Genomic DNA, 13,028 nt, shown 5'->3' on the forward strand with positions numbered 1-13,028 from the left:
GTCCTGCACTTAGGACGGAAGAACCCAGTGCACAGCTACAGACTAGGGACCGAATGGCTAGGCAGCAGTTCTGCGGAAAAGGACCTAGGGGTGACAGTGGACGAGAAGCTGGATATGAGCCAGCAGTGTGCCCTTGTTGCCAAGAAGGCCAATGGCATTTTGGGATGTATAAGTAAGGGCATAGCGAGCAGATCGAGGGACGTGATCGTTCCCCTCTATTCGACATTGGTGAGGCCTCATCTGGAGTACTGTGTCCAGTTTTGGGCCCCACACTACAAGAAGGATGTGAAAAAATTGGAAAATGTCCAGTGGAGGGCAACAAAAATGATTAGGGGACTGGAACACGACTTATGAGGAGAGGCTGAGGGCACTGGGATTGTTTAGTCTGCAGAAAAGAAGAATGAGGGGGGATTTGATAGCTGCTTTCAACTACCTGAGAGGTGGTTCCAGAGAGGATGGTTCTAGACTATTCTCAGTGGTGGAAGAGGACAGGACAAGGAGTAATGGTCTCAACTTGCAGTGGGGGAGGTTCAGGTTGGATATTAGGAAAAACTTTTTCACTAGGAGGGTGGTGAAACACTGGAATGCGTTAGCTAGGGAGGTGGTGGAATCTCCTTCCTTAGAGGTTTTTAAGGTCAGGCTTGACAAAGCCCTGGCTGGGATGATTTAATTGGGTATGGGTCCTGCTTTTGAGCAGGGGGTTGGACTAGATGACCTCCTGAGGTCCCTTCCAACCCTGATATTCTATGATTCTATATTGAACAAAACCGGCCTGAGGACCGACCCTTGGGGCAATCCACTTGATACCGGCTGCCAACTAGACATGGAGCCATTGATCACTACCCATTGAGCCCGACTATCTAGCCAGCTTTCTATCCACCTTATAGTCCATTCATCCAGCCCATACTTCTTTAACTTGCTGGCAAGAATACTGTGGGAGACCGTGTCAAAAGCTTTGCTAAAGTCAAGGAACAACACGTCCACCGCTTTCCCCTCATCCACAGAGCCAGTTATCTCGTCATAGAAGGCAATTAGATTAGTCAGGCATCACTTGCCCTTGGTGAATCCATGCTGACTGTTCCTTATCACTTTCCTCTCCTCTAAGTGCTTCAGAATTGATTCCTTGAGGACCTGCTCCATGATTTTTCCAGGGACTGAGGTGAGGCTGACTGGCCTGTAGTTCCCAGGATCATCCTCCTTCCCTTTTTTAAAGATGGGCACTACATCCTTGAGTACCCTCTGATGAATTTTATCAGGCCCTGCTGACTTAAATACATCTAACTTATCTGAATATTCTTTTACCTGTTTTTTCTCTATTCTGGATTGTGTTCCTTCCCCTTTGTTGTTAATTGTGTTTAAGCATCTGTTCGCAATTATCCTTTTTAGTGAAGACTGAAGCAAAATAGGCATTAAACACCTGTCATCAATTATTATCTCTCCTTCCCTGCTGCACTTTTCTTCACCTTTCTCTTGCTCCTAATGTATTTATAGAACCTCTTCCTATTGCAGTTTATGTCCCTTGTCAAGTGTAATTCATCTTGTGCCTTAACCTTTCTGATTTTGTCTCTGCATGCTTGCACTGTTCTGTTGTATTCATCCTTAGCAATTTGTCCAGGTTTCAACTTTTTGTTGGATTCCTTTTTGATTTTCAGGTCATTAAAGAGCTGCTGGTGGAGCCATGTTGGCCTTTTGCTATCTTTCCTTTGCATCAAGATGCTTTGCTTTTGTGCTTTTAGTATTGTCCCTTTGAGAAACTGTCGTCTCTCCTGAACTCCTTTATCCCTTAGGTTTTCTTTCCACAGGACCTTACATATCAGTTCTGTGTTTATTAAAGTTTGTTATGCTTCCGGGTTCTGATTTGCCCTCTTTACTTCCACTGGCCATTTTCCTTTTTTCCCCTCTCCCATTATGGGTGTCTATCTTACAAAGACCTTCTTGCTGCTCAGACTTCTGATCAACTTTCATATCTCATCTTAAAAAAGGCCAGGGTGAGTGTATGGGTGAGTGTGCTGATTTTGGAATTTTTTTCCACCAGGATATTTGACTTTAATTTCCAGGCAGGATTGTGGGAAACAAATTCAGACTAGAAATAAAGTACAAGTGTTTTAGTGGTCTGCGTAATTAACCACTGGAAAAATTTACCTAGGCACAAGGTGGCTTTTCTGTCAGTTGAAGTCTTTAAAACCAGGCTGGATATTTTTCTAAAAGATACCCTATAGCTCAGTGGTCACCAACTGGTAGATCGCAATCAACTCGCCGATCGCGGAACCTCAGCCAATCAAACGCAGTCTCCGGCCACTAAAAGTCCAGTGGCACAGCAGGGCTAAGGCAGGCTCCCTGCGTGCCTTGGGCCCACGCAGCTCCCGGAAGTGGCCGGAGTCCTGCATGGGGGAGAGGTGGGGATCTCCACGTGCTGCTCCTGCCTGTAGGCACTGCCCCCGCAGCTCCCATTGGCCAGGAACAGGGAACTGCGGCCAATGAGAGCTGCAGGGGCAGTGCCTACAGAGAGGGGCAGTGCGCAGAGCCACGTGCCCTCCCCCAGGGGTTGCAGCGACATGCCGGAAGCGTCACGGGGCAGGTAGGGAGCCTGCCTTAGCCCCGCTGCGCTGCTCACTGGGAGCTGCACATGGTAAGCGCCACCCAGTGGGAGCCCGCACCTCTCCCGGACCCCAACCTTCTGCCCCAGCCCTGAGACCCGTCCCAGAGCCAGCACCCCAAATCCCTTGCACCCCAAACCTCCTCCTGCACCCCAACCCTCTGTCCCATCCCTGAGCCCTCTCCTGGAGCCAGCACCAACCCCTTTGCTCCCTGAACCCCCTCCTGCACCCCAGCCCTGAGTCCAGTCCTGCACCTAAACTCCTTCCCAGGGCGCCCTCCCACACTCTGAACCCCTCAGCCCCAGTCCAGAGCCTGCACCCCCTCCCACATCCCAACCCCGTGCCCCAGTATGGTGAAAGTGAGTGAGGCGGGGGGAGAGCAAGCGATGGAGTGGGGGGGGGGAATGGAGTGAGTGGAGCGGGGTTTTGGGGAAGGGATGAGGTAGATACTGCATTGCACTTAAATTAAAAAAGTGGTCTTGTGCTTAAAAAGGTTGAAGACCGCTGATATAGCTCCAACCAGAGGTTAGGAGCTTAATGCAGAAATCACTGAGTGAGGTTTGATGGCCTGTTATGCAGGAGGTGAGGCTAGATTATGATAATGGATTTAGGATTTGAATATGAGCTATTGTAAATAAGGTGAATCATGAGGCTTTTTAAAACTGCAAATCTGAACACTAGGTGTAAAATTAATACCCTGTTCTCCACTCCCTTTCCACTTTAAAGAAATGTAATTTCTTATAAGTGGGACAATTTAATCCTTAAAAAAATTACTGCTTTCTTTTAAGTTTTAGAAGGGGAAAATCTAAGTAAAAGCTTTATTACTGTAGTTTTTACCTCTATCCCAGGGCTTTTTCAGGGGAGAGAGGATTTTTGGCATGGTGGAGGCTCTGCAGATGTCCATGGCAAGCTGACAAAAACAATGTTGTTCAGGTCACTGTGGAGGAATTGAGACTTTTATGTCTCTGGGTATAGAGATAAATTTTTTTAATTGTTTAATTTTAAAATAATCCATGGAGAGCATCAAGGGAATCTTGGGAATACAGAACACGACTTTATTTTAGTAAATGGGGAGCTTAAAAGTGGTAGACAGTGTCTTTCTTAGCTACTTGGTAGCGATGGCCAGGTTTACCTTGGTGACTTCATATATGGCCCATCAGGAGTTGTTCTAATTGGGGCGTCTACTGAGCTGTGTTTGTGGGATGGAATGAAAGAGAAAGCTAGGCCTGTAACAGCTACCTAAAATGTGAATGACATGGTGTTACACTGGGTCTATTTAAATAAGCTTCAGACTGGTTTGAAAGACTATTTTAGCTAGACTCGTGGTAAAAATTGGTGATTTATTGTGCTGCTGCTGTGGAACTAATTTAGGATCATTTGCTGCTTTCTCCTTACTATTCAAAGAGGGAGGTTACAGTAAATAATGCCTGAGAAAAGGGGGAAAGTATCTTCTCGTTTGTTTGACTTCCTGTTCCTATTTCTTCTTTTTGATGTCAGTAAGTAAACAGTTTGGTCTGACAAAATAATACACTACAATGATCCTTTGTTTCTCCTCCACCAAGCTGCTGCCTGTTCTTTGCTTTGGCAGCTAAGTGATTGCTGTGAGGAGCTGTTGGAGCATGTGGGTTAAAATGGTTCCTGAGTACCTAATACAGCCAAATATGTGTGGATACAATTCAAAGACAATACATTACAAGCAATTTTACTTTTCCTTTCACAGTTGAGCATTTGCAAAGTAGCTGGGTTCCCCTTTTAAAAAGAGGATCTATGAAATTATACTAATCTAGAGGTCACCCTGATGCTCTCTCTAATGATATTATACTTGCCTGAATTTTCAGTTTTTAGTTAGGAACATTTTTAATTAAAAATCAGCTGTGAAACTCTCAACTTTTGTCTGTGATCGCCACAAGATGTTGTATAGCGTGTTGGAGCCACACTACCATGGAGGCTATAGAGCTGGATTCCTAAAAATTGCCTGTCATTGGGCAGATTATGCATTACAAATTTATACACTTTTTTTCACATATTGGACTTCCTGGGCCAGATCCTCACCTGGTGTAAATGGCATTCCATTGAAGTCAGTGGAAGTAGGTGAGTTTGCACCAGCTGAAGGTCCAGCACCAGCTGTTTTAGTTTTCCAAATGCTGCCTTTTTTTTGTTAATGAGTGATCTCATACCAACTCCCTGGACAGCAAGCCCTCAACAGGACTCCAGTTTTGTAGTGCCGAATGATGTAGTGGAGTCTGGTTGTGAGCAAATGTAGTGTTCAGTGATGTCTTGAGTTCTGTTGTTACCCTTCCTTTTCAATATGTATATGAGGCCACGAGACGTTTAGGTTGTGGTGCATTCTATAACATTTTAAACAGTTTAGATCCTGGATCCCTCAGCGATTGCTCCTCTACTTGTGTGACACCAGAAAAGTCATATTTCAGCAACAGTATAGTTACGCAATCACTAAGCCACTAGTGAAGACAAAACTTGGGCATTTTGTCAAGAAAACCTGCTTTGACATGGTGGTTGCAGACAGCTGAACCCAGGATGTGCTAGTGCTTATGCCGATGCTTTCATGGGTGCAGTTTCACTGTTTTTTGCCGTTGCTGAAGTAGATATATTTATTTTGCATGTGCTACTCCTGGGGGAATTCTGCACCAAAAAATTAAATTCTGTGCACAATATTTTAAAATTCTGTATATTTTATTTGTCAAAATAGCCCAATATAATCACACCAGCTTCAATTATTTTGGTAATTTATTTCAAAATACCTGTCAACAAGTTTGTCTGTAACAATGCAGGCAAAAAAAAGATTCAGGAAATGTTTTTGACATAGTTTGCTTACTAGGCATATTAATACAGAACTTTGACTAATAATTCATTTAAACTACAATACAGAAATGTATTTCCAGCACTCCTCAGAAGCAGTGTAAAGGTTTGGGGCAGTTGGGGTAATGGAGGAGCTAAGGGAAGTAATTGCTGGGAAGGAGCCTTGGAGTGAATCTGAACGGTGGTTGCCTGTGGGTAAGAGAAGTATTGAACAGGTTTTGGGGTGGGGAGAGGGATTGTTAGGGAGTTGGGAGCCTCCCCCATGCAAATCCTAGCTGACCCTTAGCCTCTCCCATTCAGTCAGGCACATCTTCCTCTCTCCCCATGTGTCCCTGCACTCCCATTCAGCCACCTCCCCCCATCCCCATGCGGCTGTGCATCCCCCGTCCTCATGTGGCCTTGCCATTCAGTGCCCACCCCAGTCTGTCTTCTCCCCCCCACTAGCCCTTCTTCTTCCCCCTCAGTCTATGACACCCCGCCCCCACACAGCAACCTCATATGCCCAGCTCTGTGTCTCTCTTCCCCCCCCCGCCCCCGCACCTGACCCTTCGGGCAGGACGCTGTGAGGAATGCAGCCTCTCCTCCTCTGTTGGCTGGTGAGCTGTCTGCCCTCTCTTCTGCCACTACAGCAGCCCTGGTGGGCAGAAGGCATAATTGCCTTGCCTCTCCCGCAGAATTTTGTCCCCCAGCATTAATGTGCAGACAAGTTCTTCAAGAGAAGCAAATTCTGGCTATATTATTTTTTCCACTATTGTATGAAGTTGGTGTGACAGAGTGGAATATGTCTTAATTGATTTATGAACTCCATTTTGTATTGTGTGGCCAGAACATTGCATTGCATTCCAGACAGTGCCCTGCCCAGGAGACGTGCTTGCCACTCCATTGAAGGACCATCCCTGAGAAGCCATCAACACAGCAGTCTAGCGCCATCAACTTTGAATGGCTCTCAGCTACGAGCCCAACCCCATGGAACAATGTTTTTTTGACCTGGGCATGCAGGGGGTTTGGGCATGCATGACAAAGGGTGGGCACTGGAAAGTCTCAGTGGAGCACATGACAAAGAGACGGAGACTCTCCTTAAGAGTGTGGCGCTGCTCTGAGCAGGACAATCCATCATCACCAGTCTGCTCAAAACGCGATTTTTGGCTTGTTTTGAGGCAGTTGGGCCAGTGTTTTTAGGCAGTTGTGGCCCACAGGTTTTTCTACTTCTCTCGTGGGCCATTTTTATTGTTTTGTTTTTTTGAGACCTGCCCAGTGTCATGGTGTTTTTTTGACACCAACCCTGCCTTCCGCTTATTTTTTCTGGGTTTTGTAGGTCTTCCGTCCCTGCCCCCACTGCTAATTAGGCTTCATTTGGGGTAGTTTTCTGGCAAGTCTTATCACCACATGTCAGAAGGGATTACAGGGGGCGGGGGCGAAGGCTGGAAGGACTCTTCCCAGCTTGAAACACTGGCAAACCTTGAACTCGCAGAAAGGAGTGAGCTCAGACTAGTGGAGGGTGTGACTCGGGACTCTTGTTGTTTTCAAAGACTTGTAACAAATGGTTTTACTAGTGCAGTTTCTGTGATAAAGAAATTGCTTTGCTAAGCCTGTGCACCTTGCTTTCCTGCCTTGTTTTCAGTAACGGGGTTAAACTAGAAGCCCAGAGTGTCCTCAGCCTAGGTGGAGCTCCAGGGGAGCAAGTAAGTGACTGGGAGGCTCAGGTGGTCTAGGACATTGATTTCAGAGTCAAAGGCAGTTGGTGGTGGCACCCCATATCTCAAAGAAGGGCTCAGATGAAGAGCTAGAAGCAGTATCTGGACTTTCCTCAGACCCAGATAGCTTGGAAGTATATGGGAGCCAATGACTGAGTCATCTCCCAACAGGCTGGTGACCACAGAATAGTACTGGGCCAGGATGTAATAGTTGGCAGCATGGGAATGCAGGGTTCTGTCAAAGTGATGATTAATTTTGCATGATGGTTACAGCAATGCCAATCATGAGATTTTAAATAAAATGGTTTGTGTGGGGCTACTCAAAAATTTTTCATCAAAACTTCTTGAAAAAACAATTTTCCATTGAAAAACATTTTTTTCAAACTATCTACTTTCCACAGAAAATTTCAAATTTTCATTTAAAAAAACCCCAATGCCCGAAAGCTTAAATATTTTGCTTCTGTGGTACTTCATGGAAGTTGTAGTTTGATTGCATCATATCCCTATCCTCCTCCAATAGGATGGGCTTCTCAGATGGATATCCTCTCCCATAATGCCGTAGGGCCAGGGTCTCCCATGATGAGTTGCCTTTTCTCTCCAAGAGGAGAGACCATGAACACTATAGGAGATGCAGTCCAAGCAGGGATCCTTGTTTACAGAGGAGATTGTGAGTGAGAGACACCAAACTACAACTCCCATGAGGCAAAGCAGCAGCATTTCAAAAGCAGATTTTGGGGTTTTGCTGAAATACTTCCACTGAAGATCAAAATTTTATGTGGAAAACTTATACAAGTACAAAATTTGTTGTTTGTGTATAAATTTTGTGCAGGAAACCCCAATTCTTGACCAGCTCTAGTTTTAGGTTTTCTATCTTCTGGTTTCTGAGTATTCCAGGTGCACTTTGTCACATTTTCAAGGTCTTTCACCACCACAAGCTTTTCTCCACAACCAAGTAAAAGCTGAGATTCTGACATTTGCTCTTGGGGTTTTGTTTTTGTTTGTTTGTTTTTTTTCTTCTGTCTAGTATTGCCTCTCCAGAATGCATTTTTCCAGCAGAGTTCAGTGTGGCATTTTCTCTAATCCAGCAGTATGAATCGTTGCTGAAAAAATAAAACAGGAAACATGCACACAAGCCACTATATAACCGCATTCAGACTTGGGGTGACTGTACCTTTTGAATTATTACTTTAACTCTTTGTGGCGTAGATGCTTTTGTCATAAATGCCACTGAGGTGAACAGTGAGAGCGTGGGAATAGGGGAGAAGTGCAGAAAAGCCAGTCTCATGTGCACTTATCTTTCATCAGCTTAATTATTTGCATGACTGCCCCAGCTAGATTCCAATAGCAGCAAGTCACAAAATAACATTTAATTCCTCACCTCAAAGGAGACTTTTTATTGCTAATTGGGTTTTGAGCAGGTATCTGAGCATACAGAAAATGGAGTTCTACCTGGGGAAGAGATTGTTATGATCTGGTTGACAGAGCAGCCTAGGGCCAGGTCTACACAACAGATTTTTTTCTGGCATACCTATGTCAGTCCTGGGTGTGATCTCTGACAGTTGGCCAGCAAAAGCTCCTAGTGTACACAAGAGATGTACCAGAAAAATGTAGCTTTTGCAGGTGTCAATTATTTTGCTCAGGAGGGGCTGGAATAAGCTATACAAGTAAAAGCACAGCTTTGCCAGTTTAGCTGCATCCACACTAGGAGCATTTAGCTAGTATAGTATATGCTGGCAAAGCCTTCCAAGTGTAATCCTGGCCTAATTCTCTTTGGATGCTGTGCAATTTTAAAAGCGGTAAGGGCAGAGTCTTGAAAATGATTGATCAGTTTCCAGTTGTAGCTTGCTATGATTGCTTTTGAAATGACCTATGTAAAATTTATAAATAATGATAATGCAGCTATGCATGTTTTCCCCCCAAAATAGGAATAGAAAATACGACAGAAAAAGCTTTTTTAACTGGCATGTTGGGAGAATGGGGGGGGGGGTGCCAGTAAGTCAAAAATTCCAGTTAACTAAGTGGGAGGGAGTTTGGGTGCTGGAGGGTTTTGTGGGCATGGGGTTGGGGCGCAAGAGGAGTTTCGGGATGCCGGATCCAGGCGATGATCCCCTCGGGTGGCTCCCCCCAAGCAGCAACATGTCCCTGCTGCTCTGAGGTGGAGACGCGTCTGCATAGCTCTGCATGCTGCCTCTGTCTGCAGGCGCTGGCCCCACAGCTCCCACTGGTTGCAGCTCCTGGCCAATGGGAACTGTGGAGCCAGTGCTCGGGGTGGGGGCAGCGCGCAGAGCCACCTGGCTGCACCTCCACCTAGGAGCAGCAGGGACATGTCACTGCTTGCAAGGAGCTGCCTGAGGTGAGTGCCACCCAGATTCAGCACCCCGAAATCCTTCCTATGCCCCAACCTCCCTCCTACACCCTAACTCCCTCCCCGAACCTGTTCATCCGCCTAGGAGCAGCAGGGGCATGTTGCTGCTTCCAGGCAGCCACATGGAGCCAGGAAGGGAGCCTGCCAGCCCCACGCCAACCAGACTATAAACCAGACTTTCTATGAAGATCAGAAATGCCAGTTTATAGAGCTTTCCAGTTGGTAAAGTGCCAGATAACACAGACTTTACTGTACCTAGAATCGCCCCCACTGGGATAGAGGGATGGAAATTGGAACTTCCTGCACTGATGGGGATATGTCCCCTTGAAAAGTGGACAACTTTAAAGTAGGGCCACTAGAGCCTTGTGATGGATTTGGAGTAGCTTTGTATCTTATGAATACTGTATGGTGACCTGGTTATTGGGATGTTTACTATATAATATATTGATTTAGTTTAATAGGAGGATGCTGGGGGTGGGGGAGGGGAAGCAAGCAGGAAAGTAAAGTACGCTCAGGATAAAGACACTTCTCCACAAACATCTGAGAATTGTTAAGAGTAAAGGTTCAGGAACATGAGAGATCAAAAGAATTATAACTGGGGTTAAAAAGGGATTCTGTTGCAAGAGAGATGGGGTATTTTGTTCAAAAGAACGAGACTGAGACCAAGGCGCCCCCTGAGGTGTCGTAGAATCAGAGTTTAAGGCAAGAAGTGGACCACCAGATCATCTAGTCTATCCTCCTGTACGTCACAGGCCACCAACACCACTGAGCACCCGCACATAAAACCCAACAACCACAACTGAATCCAAGTATTGCAGCCCACGGGAGACTAGACTAATGTGCTATAGGCAGAGAATAGGAGGGACCAAGATGCACCAGTGGCCGAGGCTCCTGCAGTGCACAGAAATGATAAGTGAGAGACACCCAGTTAATCTTGGCAAGTGACCTGCATCCACACGCCACAGAGGAAGGTGGAAAAATATCCAAGGTTGCTGCCAGCCTGATCGGGGGAAAATTGCTTCCCAACTCCACATATGGTGATCAGTGAGACCCTGAAAACATGAGCAAGAGCCCGCTAGCCAAGCACCTGACAGAGAGTCTGCTTGGTGCCACCCCAGAGCACTGGCCATCCCATCCAGTGTCCTTCAACGACCATTTTAGAAGACATTAGGCCCACCCAGGTTACCGTCAGTGTATGATTACCATATAGGTAAGTTAGACCTGGGTAGACTGTTGTTCTTAAAATCCTTTTTCTCTAAATGTTGTTCCTGCTGTGAAAATAAACAATAGTTTAAGAAATCTGTCTGAGCACTATCTAAACCACTTGTCCCAGGGAAGGACCACGGGGGCTGAACTCAGTTAGATTTGCAGGTAAGCACAGTTGATACACTGGAAATTATAGCCCAAGGGGGGCGGGGAATTGTGGAATTAGGTCAAGACAGGAGGCCAGAGACCTGAAAAGGTAGATTCAGATACACAAGAAAGAGGTCGAAGGAACAGATAGTCCAGTAACCCTGACAAGTCCTGCCAAGAAAAACTGTCTAGGAGATTTAATGAATTGGTGAAGCCCCATGGTGCCCTGGCCCTTGCTTTCTGAGTTCTGTTGGTTCTAGATCCAAAGGTAGAGTGGAGTTGCCAATACCTTGCATCACTGTGGTAGGTTTTCCTTCCCCTCAGGTCCCCTGGTGCATTTTTCACCACAGAGGCCCTCTGGTTTACTCCAGTATAACACAGGGCAGAATGTAACCCAGTGCCGCCAACAGAAATTTGATATTATTGGGACCTGTTATGTTTCCTGAGTTTTAGTGAGTTTTGCTCCACCGCATTAAGTTGCATTTCAACTTTTTGCATTTAATTTCCTCAATTTTTGTTTTGTTTTATTTTTTATTTTTAAAGAAACAAAGAAAAGGAAAACAGAATCCCAGAGCTTTTCAACAATCGGAACTTAAAAGCTCTACTAGCTAAACCAATGGCATTTTGACAATTCCTGGCTCTGGGGTATATTGACCTTCTTTAGGTGCACTGGCATGTGTATTGCACACTAAGATAACTCCAAGCACATGATCTGTAGAAGTACATGGCTTTAACATTAAGTGATTAGTTTTTGCACACGTATGAAATGAATTTAAATGGTCAAATCTAATTAAAACCAAATTCTTTCAAATCTGGTAAAGACAGTACATCTCAGTGAGGACTCGTTGCGTACCAATCTTCTGATTCTGCCAATGGATTTATGTGTGTGAAGCCACATTCAAGTCAATATTTACCTACCCACAGTGCATCACACCTTTATCCGTAACACTGTGCTGCTGTGTGGACACAAGCATTGTAGTATGACTGTTCTACATGACATATAGTGTGAATGTACTCTTCCAAAATAGCTTTTTTGATTGTACTAATAAATTCTACGTCAGTGCAACTTCTGCGTGTAGACAAAGCTGTGCTTACCAATAGATGTTGCCACCAAGTGATAGCTATATTTATTATCGCTAGGCTATTATCACTAACAGCAACAACCTGCTCAAAAACCTAAATTGTTGTTTATCCTTACCATTTGCCTGTAACATCAAAAGTAAATAGAGCCACTATAACAAAGGGACTTTTTAGTGTGTGGTTTTTCCAGTAGTGTGAACAGTAGGGATCAGAATCACATTTTAATGGAATTTGGTTTTATAGTGGTAGGAGTCTGAATTTTCATCTTTCTTTTTCCAGACAACGTAAGCTAGTAATGATGATAAAGCTTTAAAATAAGTGCTGCTTTCTGTGAAAAGTGTGTGTGTGTTGCATTGAATGATGGCACTGTGTAAAAGTTTGACAGGTTGGATGGAGCTTGTCTTTGCAAATTATGTCACCTTTTTTGTTGCCAGCATATCACATCTTCGCCAGCACTTCATTTTTAGTTGCCATTTCACCCAAATGAGTTAAGTATTTTTCTTTAGTAGTTTAAAACAGAAGGGGCATGACTGTTTGACCAAAGTAACCCAATGTAAACTTCTGGATAATTACAGTGTGAGACTCCCCAGCCATTCTGAATAATTACTGTTATTCGTTAATATTGATAGTAAGTCATTATTTTAGCACTGATAATGTGAAAAATACTGTACAAGATACAAAGGTAAAGACTGACTATGACCCCAAGAGCTTAAAATCTGAGGACCTGACCCTGCAAGCATTCACACATGTGAGTAACTTTACTTACTCAAAAAGTTCCACTGATTTCACTGGGAAACCCAGAGGCACGTATTTGCTTAAGGCTTTTTAAAATATAAACATCAAGCTACTAGTGCACTTACTCTTACTCACACTGTGTATTGCTTCCTTAGTAATCTGAGTCTCTTTTCTATACCTATGCTTTTTCTTTCAGCTAATGCTGTCTCTATTCAATCTGTGTCCCGCCCATTCCAACAGAGGTGGCTTGAATTTTCATTTGAACTTTCCAGTTGTCATACCTAATGCTGCAACTGACAGTTGTGCACCATCAGTGGCTCTAAACCATCCTGTAATGCCTTTGCACCATTGCCCACTGAGGGTGTGTGTTTTCTGTGTGCACAC

At 44.7% G+C, this 13,028-nt stretch overlaps 1 protein-coding gene across 2 annotated transcripts in view; it reads left to right on the forward strand.

Moving 5' to 3' along the window:
• DCBLD1 (discoidin, CUB and LCCL domain containing 1) overlaps window positions 1–13,028 on the forward strand; it is an 89,702-nt gene that overhangs the window by 19,305 nt on the left and 57,369 nt on the right. The gene's annotated exons all lie outside the window — the stretch shown is intronic.

This window comes from Lepidochelys kempii, chromosome 3, assembly GCF_965140285.1.
Source record: "Lepidochelys kempii isolate rLepKem1 chromosome 3, rLepKem1.hap1, whole genome shotgun sequence".
Lineage (NCBI taxonomy): Eukaryota > Metazoa > Chordata > Testudines > Cheloniidae > Lepidochelys > Lepidochelys kempii.